This window comes from Pinus tabuliformis, chromosome 7 (assembly GCF_031772625.1).
Source record: "Pinus tabuliformis cultivar Carrire ecotype Pingquan chromosome 7, CPIR1, whole genome shotgun sequence".
Taxonomy (NCBI): Eukaryota; Viridiplantae; Streptophyta; class Pinopsida; order Pinales; family Pinaceae; genus Pinus; species Pinus tabuliformis.
In genome coordinates, this window is record NC_142293.1 from 1,776,483,879 (window position 1) to 1,776,499,977 (window position 16,099).

The 16,099-nt window shown below is 36.3% G+C and overlaps 1 long non-coding RNA gene across 3 annotated transcripts; it reads left to right on the forward strand.

Moving 5' to 3' along the window:
* The first annotated feature begins 1,153 nt into the window (after window positions 1–1,153).
* On the forward strand, window positions 1,154–15,190 carry LOC149255453 (uncharacterized). Of its 3 annotated transcripts, none has more exons than XR_016266370.1 (17): window positions 1,154–1,236; window positions 1,340–1,602; window positions 1,743–1,824; window positions 2,548–2,624; window positions 2,870–3,196; window positions 3,327–3,616; window positions 3,755–3,836; window positions 4,173–4,252; window positions 4,969–5,044; window positions 5,145–5,415; window positions 5,550–5,620; window positions 6,056–6,127; window positions 6,348–6,376; window positions 6,499–6,573; window positions 6,674–7,000; window positions 7,141–7,222; window positions 15,117–15,190. It is a non-coding gene; the product is annotated as an uncharacterized LOC149255453 (long non-coding RNA). The 3 variants fall into 3 exon arrangements; XR_016266371.1 differs by having other exon boundaries at window positions 7,146–7,222; XR_016266372.1 differs by having other exon boundaries at window positions 6,067–6,127.
* Window positions 15,191–16,099: the final 909 nt, after the last annotated feature.

Below are 16,099 nucleotides of genomic sequence, written 5' to 3' on the forward strand. Positions count from 1 at the left end.
TAAGCCGACTTGTCCAGTTTGAGGCCGACTTAATGGAGGCATAATTGACCTATTTTACAATAAAATAAATTTCTCCTTTAACAAATAAATTCCAAGAAGGGTTCTTTACAATATGACATGGACAAGGACACTTGACATAAACCCTAGAAGCCTTCAATGGAGGCTTTGACCTAAAAGCAATTGACCCAAGCATGAAACCCATGCTTTAATAAGTCAATTTAATTAATAACAATATTTCTTTTTCTTTCCTTTGATAAATACATTTTATTATGACTCAAGTACAATTATGAAGACCGCCAATAGTTACATTCTTCAACAATATGTATGCTATTTAAGCTCTTGTTGTTTATTTGTGATATCATATATAATATTACTTTGTGTAGTGATTGAATACAATTTTACTGTCTGGGAGGGTTGAGTGGGGAAGATACCTTAGGCGTTGTGGATGCAGCGCAAAGGATGGGTGAGTCATGTTGTTTTCCATCAAAATAATATTATTATTATTCATTTGCTCGATGTTTTCTCCTTCTAGCGTGGTTCTGGGGTAGTAACACCTAATTAGTGGTTTGACATATACAACAAATGGTATGTTTAAATTTATATGCTTTCTTGCTCCACATCACATATAGAACCCTACACATTGTGGCCTGGAGAGGAGGATGGGAAGGTCGAGCAAGCAAGCATACCGACCTTTCAACCAAGCAACCATTGTGCTAATAGACACCACTATTTCCTTTTGTCCCCTATGATTTTGGGTGTTCAATATGTTTAAGTATGTTTAGATCCCTCTCACAAAAGGAATCATCTCTTAGGATAACATTGATTTCCTTATACCTAGTAGAATTACATCTTGTTTAGAAGATTTATATATTTTGAGATATAGCATGGAATATAAATGGATTGGAATTAAGTTGGATGACAAGTTCATCCCTTCAACTGTTGAGTTAACTTTTATTAGAATTCTAATATTTTATTGTGGATCTACTGCAGATGGATGATTTCAGTGGGCACAAATATGTGAAATACAAAATGGATTATCCCTCTTTATATAACAGAACTCGAAGGCAAGAATGTTTCATATTATGATTGATTATTGCATTCAACCCTCCAGTTTAACTTGTATAATGATTCTAATATCTTTATTATGTATCTGTTGTAGATGGCTTGTTTTAGTGAGCACAAGTAAGTGGAATATAAAATGAAGTGTCTATCATTATATAACAAACTCTATAGGAGGTATGTTTCTTATTATGAATAACTATTGGTTTTGGAGTTTGCTTGCCATTACTATTTGTGACTATATTTTAACCTTATTCACCCCACTTTTTTGACCTTTCAGCGGAGGAGAGGACATTGCAGTAGAGATAATGTGCAAAGGGGAAGTTTGTAATTTTTTATTTGTCGTTGCCTACATATTTTGATTTTGTTGAGTTTGAACATGGCCGTGCTTTGTGTTGTACTCTTTAACCTTTGTTTTGTATTGTTTTCCCATTTCTTGTAGTTTGGTATTTGGTTTTATTTGTTGGGTGCACGAAAAGAAAGAAATGGAGCAGGGAGAGAAAATGAAAGTGACGAGATGGAGGTTATCATTCATAAATGAAGGTGAATTACCTTAACTATACGCAATGCACTTCACTCAGTATTATCTTTCACTCATTTGTGACACCATTTACTTGTTTTTCAATTTATCCTATGTTTTATATGTGGTCTCATACTCAACTATAGTGATCTGCTATTTGTAGCAAGTGACTACAACTGTATAGTCCATGAAGGTCAAGTGGTGAAGATACCCTAGACATTCTACAAAAGCAGCGCGAACAACCGGTGAGCCATAATTTTTTATTTTATGATAATATTGTGCTTTAAGCCACTGAAATATTTGTTGTTTATGCAAAAATTTATCCTTTTGTCATGGCTTCAGGGTAGTATGATCTTATTAATGGGTGTGAGGTTTGAGATTTTCGGAGAACTTTGATACGAAATAAAGGGAAAAGTCACATTTGGTTTGACATTTTTAGAGCTTAATGTTCATGCTTGTTGGTGCTATAATGTTAGCCATGGGCAAGTAAGTATGTGTATGGTTAATTCATTGCTCTGTATAATTACTATTTAGTTTCTCTCGTGGTTTATCTATGATCTCATAAATAATATTACTTTGTGCTGTGAGTGACTACATATATCGTGCTTAATATTTAATTTCTCTCATGGTTTATTCATGATCTCATATAAGATTGATTTGTGTAGTGAGTGACTATAGTTGTAGTGTTTGGGATGGTTTAGTGGAGAATATACCTTAGGCAATGCACATGCAAAATAGGGGATGAGTGAATCATGTTGTTTTCATTTTCTCAAAAACATTACCTCTTATGAAAACATTGTATTATTCCTAGTAGAAGTAAATCTAGTTTAGAAAATCTATATTTTCTTGAGGTATAGCATCGAAGATAACTAGACTCAGACTAAGTTGCATGACAAGTTCATGAATTCAAACTCTCTCTAGTGTAACATATTTTAGAAATCTAATATTTTTTTGTGTATATATTGCAGATGGCTTATTCCAGCGGGCATGAATTCGTGCAATACAAAATGGGATCTCCCCTTTTATATAACAATGTCAAAGAAAGGTGTATTTGTTATTATGATTAATTATTGCATTTAACTCTTCAGTTTAACTTATATAATGATTGTAATATCTTATTTTCTATCTGTTTTAGATGGCTTGTGATGAGCACTAGCAAATGGAATACAAAAGAGAGTGTCCATCATTATAAAACAAACTCTAGGGGAGGTGCATTTCCTATTATGTATAATTATTGTTTTTTAAACATGCTTACCATTACTAACTGTGTACATTTTAACCTTTTTTCAGCCCACTTTTTTTCCTTTCAGCGGAGGAGAGCACATTGTAGGAGAGATGATGTGGAAAGGGGATGTTTGCAATTTTTCTTTTGTTGTTGTTTGGATGTTTTGTTGAGTTTGAGCATGGCCATGCTATATGTTGTACTTGTTTTCCTTTGTTTTGATTTTTTTTCTTGTTTTTTTGTTGGTTGGTTTAGGTTTCGTTTTTTTGGGTGTGTTGTAATTGTTTTCCTTTTTTTTCACAGATTTTTGTACTTTGGTCTTGGTTTTGTTATTTGGGTGTGGAAACAGAGATGAAGCAGACAAGGAAAATCGAGATTATTGTTCATAAATGAAGGTGAGTCAACATACCTATATGCAATGCACTTCAGTTAAAAGAATCTTTTGCTAATTTGTGGCTTCATTTGTTTGCTATTCAATTTATTATATGTTTATCTCATAATCAACTATATATATCTTCTTTATAGTCTACAAAAGTGAAGTGGTGAAGATGTAGTGAACATTCTACAAACGTGGCACAAAGGATGGATGAGAGGTACTTTCTCCTACAAAATACTTTTGTCCTTTAATAAGCTGAAATATTTTGTTGTTTGCACAATGATTTATCATTTTGTCATGGTTTCGAGGTAATATGATCTTGTTCATGGGTGTGAGATTCAAGAGTTTTTCCAGAACTTTGGTCTTGGTTTTGTTTGTTGGGTGTGGAAACGGAAATGAAGCAGAGAAGGAAAATGTAGGTTATTGTTCATAAATTAAGGTGAGTCAACATACGCATATGCAATGCACTTCAGTTAAAAGAATCTTTTGCTAATTTGTGGCTTCATTTGTTTGCTACTAAATTTATTATATGTTTTACCGATGCTCATAATCAACTATATATATCTTCTTTATGTAGTGAAGAACTACAATTGTATAATCTACAAAGGTGACGTGGTGAAGATGCACTAAACATTCTACGAACGTGGCACAAAGGATGGGTGAGACATACCTTTTTACTACAAAATACTTTTGTCCTTTAATAGCTGAAATATTTTGTTGTTTGCACAATGATTTATCATTTTGTAATGGTTTCGAGGTAGTATGATCTTGTTCTTGGGTGTGATGTTCAAGACCTTTTCTAGAACTTTGATATGAAACAAATGGAAAAGTTGTACTAGGATTTACATGTTCAAGGCTTATTGTTCGTGATTGTCACAACTATAATTTTAGCCAAGGGAGGGCAGGTATGTGTATGGTTAATTCATCACTTTATATGTATGCTATAAGCTCTTGTGGTTTATTTCTGATATCATATATAATATTACTTTGTGCAGTGTGTGACTACAATTGTACTATTTGGGAGGGTTGAGTGGAGAAGATTCCCTTGGCATTGTAGACGCAATGCAGAGGATGGGTGAGCCATGTTGCTTTCCAACAAAATAGTGTTATTATTATTCATTTGCTCGACATTTTCTCCTTTTAGCGTGGTTCTCTGGTAGTACCACTCAATTAGTGGTTTGACATATACGTCAAATGGTATGTTTAAATTTAGTGGTTTGACATATACATCAAATGGTAATGTTTAAATTTATATGCTTTCTTGCTCCACATCACACTCACAAACCCACACAACATGTCCTAGAGAGGAGGATGGGAAGGTTAAGCAAGCAAGCATACCGACCCTTCAACCAATCAATCATTGTGCTAATAAACAACACTATTGCCTTGTGCCTCCTTGGATTTTGGGTGTTCAATATGCTTAAATATGTTTAGATCCCTCACAAAAGGAATCATCTCTTATGATAACATCGATTTCCTTATTCGTAGTAGGATTACATCTTGTTTAGAAGATTTATATATTTTTAGATATAGCATGGAATATAAATGGACTGGATTTAAGTTGGATGACAAGTTCATGCATTCAACTCTCCAGGTTAAATTTTATTGTGTATCTATAGCAGATGGTTGATTCTAGTGGGCACAAATACGTGAAATACATAATGGATTATCCCCCTTTATATAACAGAACTTGAAAACAAGAATGTTTCGTATTATAAATGATTATTAAATTCAACCCTCCAGTTTAACATGTATAATGATTCTAATATCTTTATTATGTATATATTGTAGATGGCTTGTTCTGTTGAGTACGAGTAGTGGAATATAGAATGGAGTGTCGATCATTATATAACAAACTATAGAGGAGGTATGTTTCCTGTTATGAATAACTAATGGTTTTGAAATTTGTTTACCAATTATTGTGTTCATATTTTAACCTTATTCACCCTACTTTTTTTCTCTTTCAGTTGAGGAGAGGAGGAGGGGAGACTGCAATAGAGATAGTGTGCAAAGGGGAAGTTCGTGATTTTTTATTTGTTGTTTCCTACATGTTTTGTTATTGCTGAGTTTAAACATGACCATGCTTTGTGTTGTACTCATTTTCCTTTGTTTTGTATTTTTTTCTCATTTCTTGTAGTTTGGTATTTGGTTCTGTTTGTTGGATCTTCAAAAGGAAAGGAAGGGAGCAGGGAGAGAAAATGAAAGTGACGAGATGGAGGTTATCATTCATAAATAAAGGTGAATCACCTTAACTATACACCATGCACTTCACTCACAATTATCTTTTGCACATTTGTGACACCTTTTAGTTGTTTTTCAATTTATTATATGTTTTATATGTGGTCTCATATATATTGATACGGATTGTGTAGCAAGTGATTACGACTGTATAGTCCATGAAGGTCAAGTGGTGAAGATACGCTAGACATTCTACAGAAGCAGGGTGAGCGATAAGTTTTTCCTACATATTAATATTGTGGTTTAAGACACTGAAATATTTGTTGTTTATGAAACAATTTATCCTTTTGTCATGGCTTCAGGGTAGTATGATTTTGTTAATGGGTGTAAGGCTTGAGATTTTCCGAGAACTTTGATATGAAATGAAGGGAAAAGTTATACTGGGGTTCACATTTTAAGAGCTTATTGTCCATGCTTGTTGCTACTATAACATTAGCCGAGGGTGAGCAAGTATGTGTATGGTTAATTCATTGCTTTGTATAATTGTTATTCAATTTCTCTTATGGTTTATTCATAATCTCATATATAATATTTCTTTGTGCCGTGAGTGACTACATATATAGTGTCTATTATTTAATTTCTCTCATGGTTTATTCGTGATCTCATATATAATATTGATTTGTGTACTGAGTGACTACAGTTGTAGTGTAGTGTCTGGGATGGTCAAGTGGAGAAGATACCTTAGGCAATGCAAATGCAACATAGAGGATGAGTGAGTCATGTTTTCATTTTCTTAAAAAGATTACCTCTTATGAAAACATTCTTTGTATTATTCGTAGTGAAGTACATTTAGTTTAGAAAATCTATATTTTCTTGAGGTATAGCATGTAATATAAGTAGACCTGGACTAAGTTGCGTGACAAGTTCATGAATTTAAACTCTCTAGTTTAATATATTTTAGAAATATAATATTGTTTGTGTATCTATTGCAGATGGATTTTTCCAGGGAGCATGAATACACGTAATACAAAATGGACTCTCCCCTTTTATATAGAAACCTTCTTATTATGATTAATTATTGCATTTAACTATCCAGTGTAACTTCTACAACGATTGTAATATCTTATTTTCTATCTGTTGTAGATGGCTTATTCTGATGAGTGCGAGCAAGTGGAATACAAAAGATTGTCCGTCGTTATAAAACAAACTCTTGGGAAGGTGTGTTTCTTATTATGAATAATTATTGGTTTTGAAATATGCTTACCATTACTAACTGTGTGCATTTTAACATTTTTTAGCCCATATTTTTTCCTTTCAGCGGAGGAGAGCACACTGTAGGAGAGATGATGTGCAGAGGGGATGTTTGCAAATTTTTTTTGTTCTTTTTTGCATGTTTTTTTGAGTTTGAGCATGGCCATGCTTTGTGTTGTACTCGTTTTCCTTTGTTTTCCTTTTATTTTTTTTAAATTGTTTTTTGTAGTTTGGTCTTGATTTCGTTTTTTTGGGTGAGTTGTACTTGTTTTCCTTTGTTTTGCTTTTTTTTGTTCACATTTCTTGTACTTTGGTCTTGGTTTTGTTTGTTGGATGTGGAAACGGAAATGAAGGAAGCAAGCATGGAAATGGAGATTATTGTTCGTAAATGAAGGTGATTCAACGTACCTATATACAATGCACTTCTGTTAAAAGTATCTTTTACTAATTTGTGGCTCTAGTTGTTTGCTATTCAATTTATTATATATTTTATCTCTACTCTCATAATCAACTATATTGATCTTCTTTATCTAGTGAAGAACTACAATTGTACAGTGTACAAAGGCGAAATGGTGAAGATGCCCTAAACATTCTATAAATGTGGCACAAAGGATGGGTGAGGCATACTTTTCTCCTATAATATATTTTTGTCCTTTAATATATTGAAATATTTGTTGTTTGCACAATGATTTATCATTTTGCCATGGTTTCGAGGTAGTATGATTTTGTTCATGGGTGTGAGATTCAAGATTTTTTCTAGAAATTTGATATGAAATAAATGGAAAAGTTATATTGGGGTTTACATGTTCATTGCTTGTTGGTCATGATTGTTGCTGCTATAATATTAGCCAAGGGAGGACATGTATGTGTATGGTTAATTCATCGCTTTGTATGTACGTTATTTAAGCTTTTGTGGTTTATTTGTGATATCATATATAATATTACTTTGTGTAGTGAGTGACTACAATTGTATTGTTTGGGAGGGTTGAGTGGAGAAGGTACCCTAGGATTTGTAGATGAAGCGTAGAGAGGAGGATGGTTACGTTGAGTAAGCACCACCTTTTCCATCCGACCTGACACCCAACTACCAACAATGCCATGCATTAAATGCCAATCCTGCAGGCTCACTCTGCATTTTTAATCAAGCGTCATGTCCTCTTCGTGTTTGAACAAGCACTCTCCTTCCCCTCTCTCCTGCATTGTATGTTCCCTGAGTGCCCATGTTGGTGAGGTAACTGTAGATGGCTTCGAATGAGTCCATCTAGTGTAGTGGGCAATGAAAAAAGCCTCGCGTATAAACAATGATGAACTCTGGTTGTGGAGGGAATGGGTATTTGGAATATTCAAAGGACATGGTAGCGAGAGGAGGTAAGCATTAATATTCTTCATGTATGTTTTTCTCTCATTTTCTATTGTACTTCATATCAACTTGTTGTATTCCTCTGTTTCAGTCTACACCACAACAACTAGTATGCCTCTCTCCTCTAGTCAGTCTACTGAACCTGTTGAGAAATCGGGAGGCTTGCAATCTGGATTAGATCTCTTTCTTTGATAATTGCTTTTTGAAGTTTGGTGGCCTTTTATTAATTTTTATTACGTTCATTCATTAAACAGTTTCCAAAAAAGTAAACATGAAGATCACAAGAAAATAATGAACACAAGATATAGGCTCCAAGTTAGGGAAAAACCCCTCCAAGGGGAAGTACCAGAATAATTCTCCTTGTACAATGAGATCAAAATGATATATCCAAGACCGATGACCAAGTCAAACCCTCTAGATGCCAAGTCAAACCCTCCTTCTGCACAACAAATCCATGAGCAACAAGAGACCAACAACAAATCCTCAAAAGGAGTTATGATAAAGGTAGAACATCCACAAACTCTTCTTTAATTTCAGACTTCGACCCTCCTTGTGCTATGAAATTTAAGAACCAATCAAGCGAATTGTGTGTATCCAAATGATCTCATCTTTCCCTTTATTTATATTGTCTAGAGGGGTTCGAATAGAGATGTCCTTTAGGACAAAGCTGACTTGACATCTAGAGGCATTTTTGAACCAAAATTACATGTAAAAATTTCTTTTCTATTTTTTCTTTACAAGAAGTCCAAATAGGACTTTGACTCAACAAATCCTAGAAGCATGAAGAACATGCTTAACTAATAAAAATAATAATAATAAAAATCCTTTTTCTTCTTTTACATAAAATATATAATGAAATAAGTACAAAGAGCATTATAAAAACTGAACCCAGTTACAATTTGCAACACTCCTCCTTCACTAGGGAGGTATTCATAATATAGAACCGATACGAGGATACACTCAAATTGAATATTCTCATAAAAAGAGTCAGATTGATAAGTCATCTTCAAGTATCAACATCACCTCCCTCTCAAAATGCTGCCTCATGCTGCCCATGGCACTGCCACTGCTGCATTGCAACTCAGTTACCGAAACAATAGGGCTGGAACATTGTTGAGTTGGGGCCTCCACCCCTGGGGTGGGGTATTCCACTAATGTTGTGGCTGAACATAAGGTTGAAATGACTCGCTGGCTGGCTGGGATTGATACTGAGATGCATAGGATCAAGGAGGGGGTGTAGGCTAGGAAGGATGAGCAGGGGGTCCCCAAGAAGGTATAGCTGTGATTTGGTTGGGGTTGTAATATGCATGGGATGGCTCTTGCATACCCTGCTGGTATGGTCTAGGCCTAGGAGGTTTCCTTTGGTTGATGTAGCAATGCTGCTTAGTGACCCCTTCAGCTCTTTGATATATAGCTTTGAGTCCAGGTAAAGAAGGGCACTTTCCTGTGGAGTGGCTTTCTTCACAGTTTGAGCAAATCTTAATACAGTTTAATGGACATTCGTTCCTAGGATGCCTGTTGGTGCATCTAGGACAAAAGATGGCCAAGGCTCTCTCTGCTTCCTCTTGCTTCCTTTTGATGTTCATAGTGTCCAATTGCAAGGCAAGGGTTTGTAGCATATCACTTTTGAAATCTTCCAACATATTTCCAATTTCACCCTTGATGGATAAGTTGGAGGATGATGTATTGGCCATAGGTTGACTACCCCTACCCTTTTGCTATCATATGTAAGGTATCCAGGAGATCCTCCCTTACTCCTCTAAACAAGACCAACTTTAGTGACTCAGGGTCAAGTGTGCACCTGGCCCTTTTGTAACTGAGTTGGAATCTTTCTTCATAGTCTTCTAAGGATTCATCCTGGCCTATGGTCATCCTGAAAATCTCTTCTTTAGTGTCCTTTGACCTACGGTAGTCCCTATATTTGTTGTTAAAAGTCTGCTGCATCTAAGCCCAAGTTGTGATGCTATCTCTAGGTAAACCCATGAACTAGCACAATGCTCCATCCTTGAGGGTAGATGGAAACAGTTTTAACTTTTTCTCATCATTTGTATAGTCATAGGTTCGACATATAACAACAAACTCAAATAGGAAAGTGTCGGGGTCCTCTATGGTCAGGCCATGGAAATGAGGTAGAGCAGAGGGGCTTATATTCTTCATCTTAATGTCCCCATTGGTCTCCCTGATGGGGAAGGCACCCTCAATTCTCTCTATTTCCTCTGTCATTTCGGTTTTCAGCCATTGGTTCAGTAGGAATGGGTTCTTCCTCTTCTTATTCCCCTGCAGGTTCTTCAAATATGTAAGGTTGCTCATTTAAAGGTTCTTCCACTTCACAGTCACCGAAAAAGAGAGAAGGTTGACTGTTGGATGCAGTGGGGGTATTTGGCAAGAATTTACCTGAATTGTCCTTATTCCTATGAGGCATGAAAGGAAATGTTTTTGGGTTGGTTTTTGTAAGATTTTGTTAAAGCTAGAAAGTACTTGCAGAATAGAAAGGGAAGCAGATAATGACAACTAAAAGAAATAAAGAAACTAGATTACTTTTGTAAAAATAAACTAATGGAAGAAAGTTGAAGACTAGAAGTAGAAGAAAAGATAGTTGGAGACTAGAAATAGAAGAAAGCAGTGATTACTTCTACTTAGACACCTCCTTGGCAACGACGCCAAAAAGTGATGAGCCTAGGTATTGCAACAATAATGCTGCAACTCCCATGGCTATCAACTTTACTTATCAACCCGGGGTTCGTACAAACTTGGAGGTGACAGTGCTATATGCACAAGTAAAAGTGAAGACACTGATTGTTGTCACTGCTCATCTGGCAAGAGACCCCAGGGGTTCCAAGCCAAACTTCTATAGGGCCAGAAGAAGCTAAATTCTTTGATGGAAGGAGAGCAAACCTATTCTAAGAGAGAGCTATTCTACTACAGTAATGAAGAAAACAACATGAAAAGCTTAAACCATACCATAACCTAACTAACCAATCAAACAGCTATGCTAAACTAACTCGGCTTTCAAGCGAGGAAGCAGTCGGAGGACGAAATTAGTGAAAGGAGGACGTGAGGGAGCAACAATGCATAAGAACCGTTGGATAAGTCGGGTGAAAGGCAAATGAACGACGAAGATTGGATCACAGGAGGTTACGTAGATAGATGGGTGAATAGGGTTAACTATCAGGATGAATGGTGGAGATCTTATCACGAAGGCTTAAGTGAATGGATGGACGAACAAGGGAACAAAGCAGATGAATGACGAAGATTGTGTCGCGAGGGATTAGGTGAGTGGATGGACGAAGGAGGTTAACAGGAGATGAATGGCCGAGATTTAATAACGCGGGTGAAGTCAAGAGATGGATGGCGGAGATCATATTGCGGGGAAAAGAAACGTGTGTAAATGAGGGAGCGGGTTTCTAAGGAGGTAAGTAGTTTCTCGCGCGCCCTTCAGGCTATGAGCAGTATTTCGAAATTTCACGCGATTAGCCTTACTGTGCGACACATAGCACGAGAAAACCACTTTCCTCGCATGCTCTCTGGCGGATAACGTTCGTGCACTAATCCGCGCGAGATTGCGCTATGGCCGTTAGATCAGGCGGCGCTGATCAACGGTGGAGATCGGCCATGCTAGTTGGCAATCGGGTGAAGCGACAGCCGTCGGATCAGGCAAGGCAGATCGACGGTGGGGACTTAAAGTGCATAAAGTGATCGGGTGACGCGATAGCTGTCAAATCAAGGGACAGATTAACAGTGGAGATTAAAGCTCATAAAGTGAGTGGAAGACTCCACGCGAGGCAGCAATAGGAGAAAATAGTGATCAGATGGTGATTGTGAAGGTTTATTGGTGATCGGACGGCGAGGAAGCGATGCATGAGGAAAGTGCTGGAGGCTTTTCAAATGAAAATGACAGAGAAAACCATTGCAGATGAACAAATAACTGCATTAAACAACGAACTCCATAGCCCATGCGAGAACCAGAGGCCTGTGTTTTTGGGGTTGCTGAAGGGTCCCTTCCTCAAGTCATGGTCCCAAAGGGAGGAGATGAGGCCGAGACATCTGCGCACAACCTGATAGTGATCTTTTTCCTCTAACTAACTTGTGAACTGAAAGAAGGCATAAATGAAAGTAAACTACAACAAATGCAGCTACTGAAGCAGATGAACAGGAAAACCATGCATGATCTATGCTATGTCGCTGCAATGAAAGTGCAACTACTTAAGCAAATAAACAGTGAAAACCATAAGGCTACTTAAGCAAATGAACAAAAAACCATGAAACTACTTAAGCAAATAAACAGAACAGAACTCTATGCTAGCATACATGTACAGTAAAGAGGAGCTGTGGCTGCTTGGGTTGGGCCCTAACCTAAGAGCTTTAGCCCTCGGAGTTAATTCAGAGCTGGCTTAAACATAACTCATTCTTATTATAAAAACCATGGATTACAGAGCAAACAGTCACATGTCTTTGAAGCTCAGAAATAAAATAGAGTTTTACAAATGAAGTTCGAATCCTACTGAGGTCCTAAGCCTCTCTATTTATACATCTGAAGTCTCTAACGACTTCCTTCCCACTAAGGAGGCTTGGCCTCCAACTCAAGAAAAACTGGTTTTCTGTCCTTTTCCTTTGCTTGGTTGTCTTCTAGTCCTCAAAGTGATGGATGTTTGCACTTCGAGCTGATGGAGGAATATTCGAATGGAGGGGTAGTAAATGAGAAGGATTGACCTCCTATAATTACTCTCCCTCTTCCCATTCGAATTTTTTACCAAGGTCTTTGCCATATTTCTTTGCTTTTATCCTTTATACCTGCATTTTTCCTTGCTTTTATCCTTTATACCTGTATTACATGCACATTAGACCACAAAGCCAAATATCCAACTCTAATTCATTTCATAAACAAAATATAATCAAAAGTATGCAATAAGTTGTGAGAGTAGTTGGTTTGACTAAGCTAGGAGGTGAATTAAGGCCAATTAAGACCCATATAATTACTTAATGATGAGGCTCATCACCTTCCAACTGTTAAGTTCTGAAGCAAAGACACTCCAAGATTTTGGTAGTCCTATAAGAACAGTAATTACAAGCTCCTATTTTGGGACAACTTCATTTATTGCTTGGAGTTCATCTCTAATTTTAGATATGCTTATAAAATAGGATGCCATTATATCATCTTTCGTCATCTTGATAGTTCTTAATTCATTCTTGAGACTTGCTATTTGACCAATATTCTTGATGGTGAATAATTTAGATAGAGCCTCATACATTTCTTGAGAGGAATCTTTCTTGGATTATGTATGGAGTTAGGTTATCCTTAACTCCATCCACTATAAGGTTCACAGCCAAGATTTCAATTTCTCTAAACTTTGCTTTTTCCTCTTCACTTGATTCATCTGTAGGCTTCTTGATTTTTCCTTGAACGAGATCCAAGCTTTGTTCTTTTCGAGAATGACGTCTATCCTCTTTTTCCAGGCCCTGTAGTTGTAGGCTCCTTCTATTTTTTTTCTCCCTTCATTGAGTTTGACATAGTTCCTATAGATGATAGACTTATCTCCTTATATGATCCTCTTTAATGACCTTTCCTTGATCCTTTTCTTCAATACCTTTTCTTCCTTTTTCACCTTAGCTCTGATACCATGTTAGAAAATTAGAAAGGCAAAAATATTTTCCCTTGTTGATAATTACTTGTGATTTCCTTGAATTATTATTATCTTTCTTATGTTCTTCTTTTATCTTAGTTCATCAAGCAATTACCAAAACCAAAACACGAAGATCAAGGACACCAGATGTAGGCGCACAACCAGGGGAAAACCCCTATTTAGGGAAAAACCCAGTCAAGATACTGTAGCCTTCAATAGTCTCTTCTTGTCCAACAGCTACAACCCAACATCAACCCATAAATCGGTCCCAGCTTCACCAACAGCTTCAGAATTTCGACCTTCCCAGCAACTGCAAAATTTCGGCCCCTCTAGTAGCTTCACAGCGTCACACCTGTGGGAAAAAGAGAGAAAATTTCGACTTCTTATGTTTGTGAGAGACCTCCTTCTCCTTCGCTATCCTTCTTCTTCCTTGAAATTCACACTTTTTCTGGCCCCAAAAGTTGCAGATCGAACTTGTTATGAGTGAGTGACAAATGAGGTCAAGTTGCTGCCTTTATATAGTGATTCTGCTGCCTAGTTTAAGCCGACTTGTACAGTTTGAGGCCGACTTAATGGAGGCATAATTGACCTATTCTACAATAAAATAAATTTCTCCTTTAACAAATAAATTCCAAGAAGGGTTCTTTACAATATGACATGGACAAGGACACTTGACATAAACCCTAGAAGCCTTCAATGGAGGCTTTGACCTAAAAGCAATTGACCCAAGCATGAAACCCATGCTTTAATAAGTCAATTTAATTAATAACAATATTTCTTTTTCTTTCCTTTGATAAATACATTTTATTATGACTCAAGTACAATTATGAAGACCGCCAGTAGTTACATTCTTCAACAATATGTATGCTATTTAAGCTCTTGTTGTTTATTTGTGATATCATATATAATATTACTTTGTGTAGTGATTGAATACAATTTTACTGTCTGGGAGGGTTGAGTGGGGAAGATACCCTAGACATTGTAGATGCAACGCAAAGGATGGGTGAGTCATGTTGTTTTCTATCAAAATAGTGTTATTATTATTCATTTGCTTGATGTTTTCTCCTTCTAGTGTGGTTCTAGGGTAGTACCACTTAATTAGTGGTTTGACATATACATCAAATGGTATATTTAAATTTATACGCTTTCTTGCTCCACATCACATATAGAACCCTACACATTGTGGTTTGGAGAGGAGGATCGGAAGGTCGAGCAAGCAAGCATATCGATCCTTCAACCAATCAACCATTGTGCTAATAGACAACACTATTGCCTTTTGGCTGTATGATTTTGGGTGTTCAATATGTTTAAATATCTTTACATCCCTCCAACAAAACTAATCATCACTTAGGATAACATTGATTTCGTTATACCTAGTAGAATTACATCTTGTTTAGAAGATTTATATATTTTGAGATATAGCATGGAATATAAATGGATTGGAATTAAGTTGGATGACAAGTTCATCCCTTCAACTGTTGAGTTAACTTTTATTAGAATTCTAATATTTTATTGTGGATCTACTGCAGATGGATGATTTCAGTGGGCACAAATATGTGAAATACAAAATGGATTATCCCTCTTTGTATAACAAAACTCGAAGGCAAGAATGTTTCATGTTATGATTGATTATTGCATTCAATCCTCCAGTTTAACTTGTTTAATGATTATGATATCTTTATTATGTATCTATTGTAGATGGCTTGTTTTAGTGAGCACAAGTAAGTGGAATATAAAATGAAGTGTCTATCACTATTTAACAAACTCTAGAGGAGGTATGTTTCTTATTATGAATAACTATTGGTTTTGGAGTTTGCTTACCGTTACTATTTGTGTCTATATTTTAACCTTATTCACCCCACTTTTTTTTCCTTTCAGTGGAGGAGAGGACATTGCAGTAGAGATAATGTGCAAAGGGAAGTTTGTAATTTTTTATTTGTTGTTGCCTACATGTTTTGATTTTGTTGAGTTTGAACATGGCCATGCTTTGTGTTGTACTCTTTATCCTTTGTTTTGTATTGTTTTCCCATTTCTTGTAGTTTGGTATTTGGTTTTATTTGTTGGGTGCACGAAAGGAAAGAAATGGAGCAGGGAGAGAAAATGAAAGTGACGAGATGGAGGTTATCATTCATAAATGAAGGTGAATCACCTTAACTATACGCAATGCACTTCACTCACTATTATCTTTCCCTCATTTGTGACACCATTTACTTGTTTTTCAATTTATCATATGTTTTATATGTGGTCTCATACTCAACTATATTGATCTGCTTTGTGTAGCAAGTGACTACAACTGTATAGTCCATGAAGGTCAAGTGGTGAAGATACCCTAGACATTCTACAAAAGCAGCACGAACAACCGGTGAGCCATAATTTTTTATTTTATGATAATATTGTGCTTTAAGCCACTGAAATATTTGTTGTTTATGCAATAATTTATCCTTTTGTCATGGCTTCAGGGTAGTATGATCTTGTTAATGGGTGTGAGGTTTGAGATTTTCCGAGAACTTTG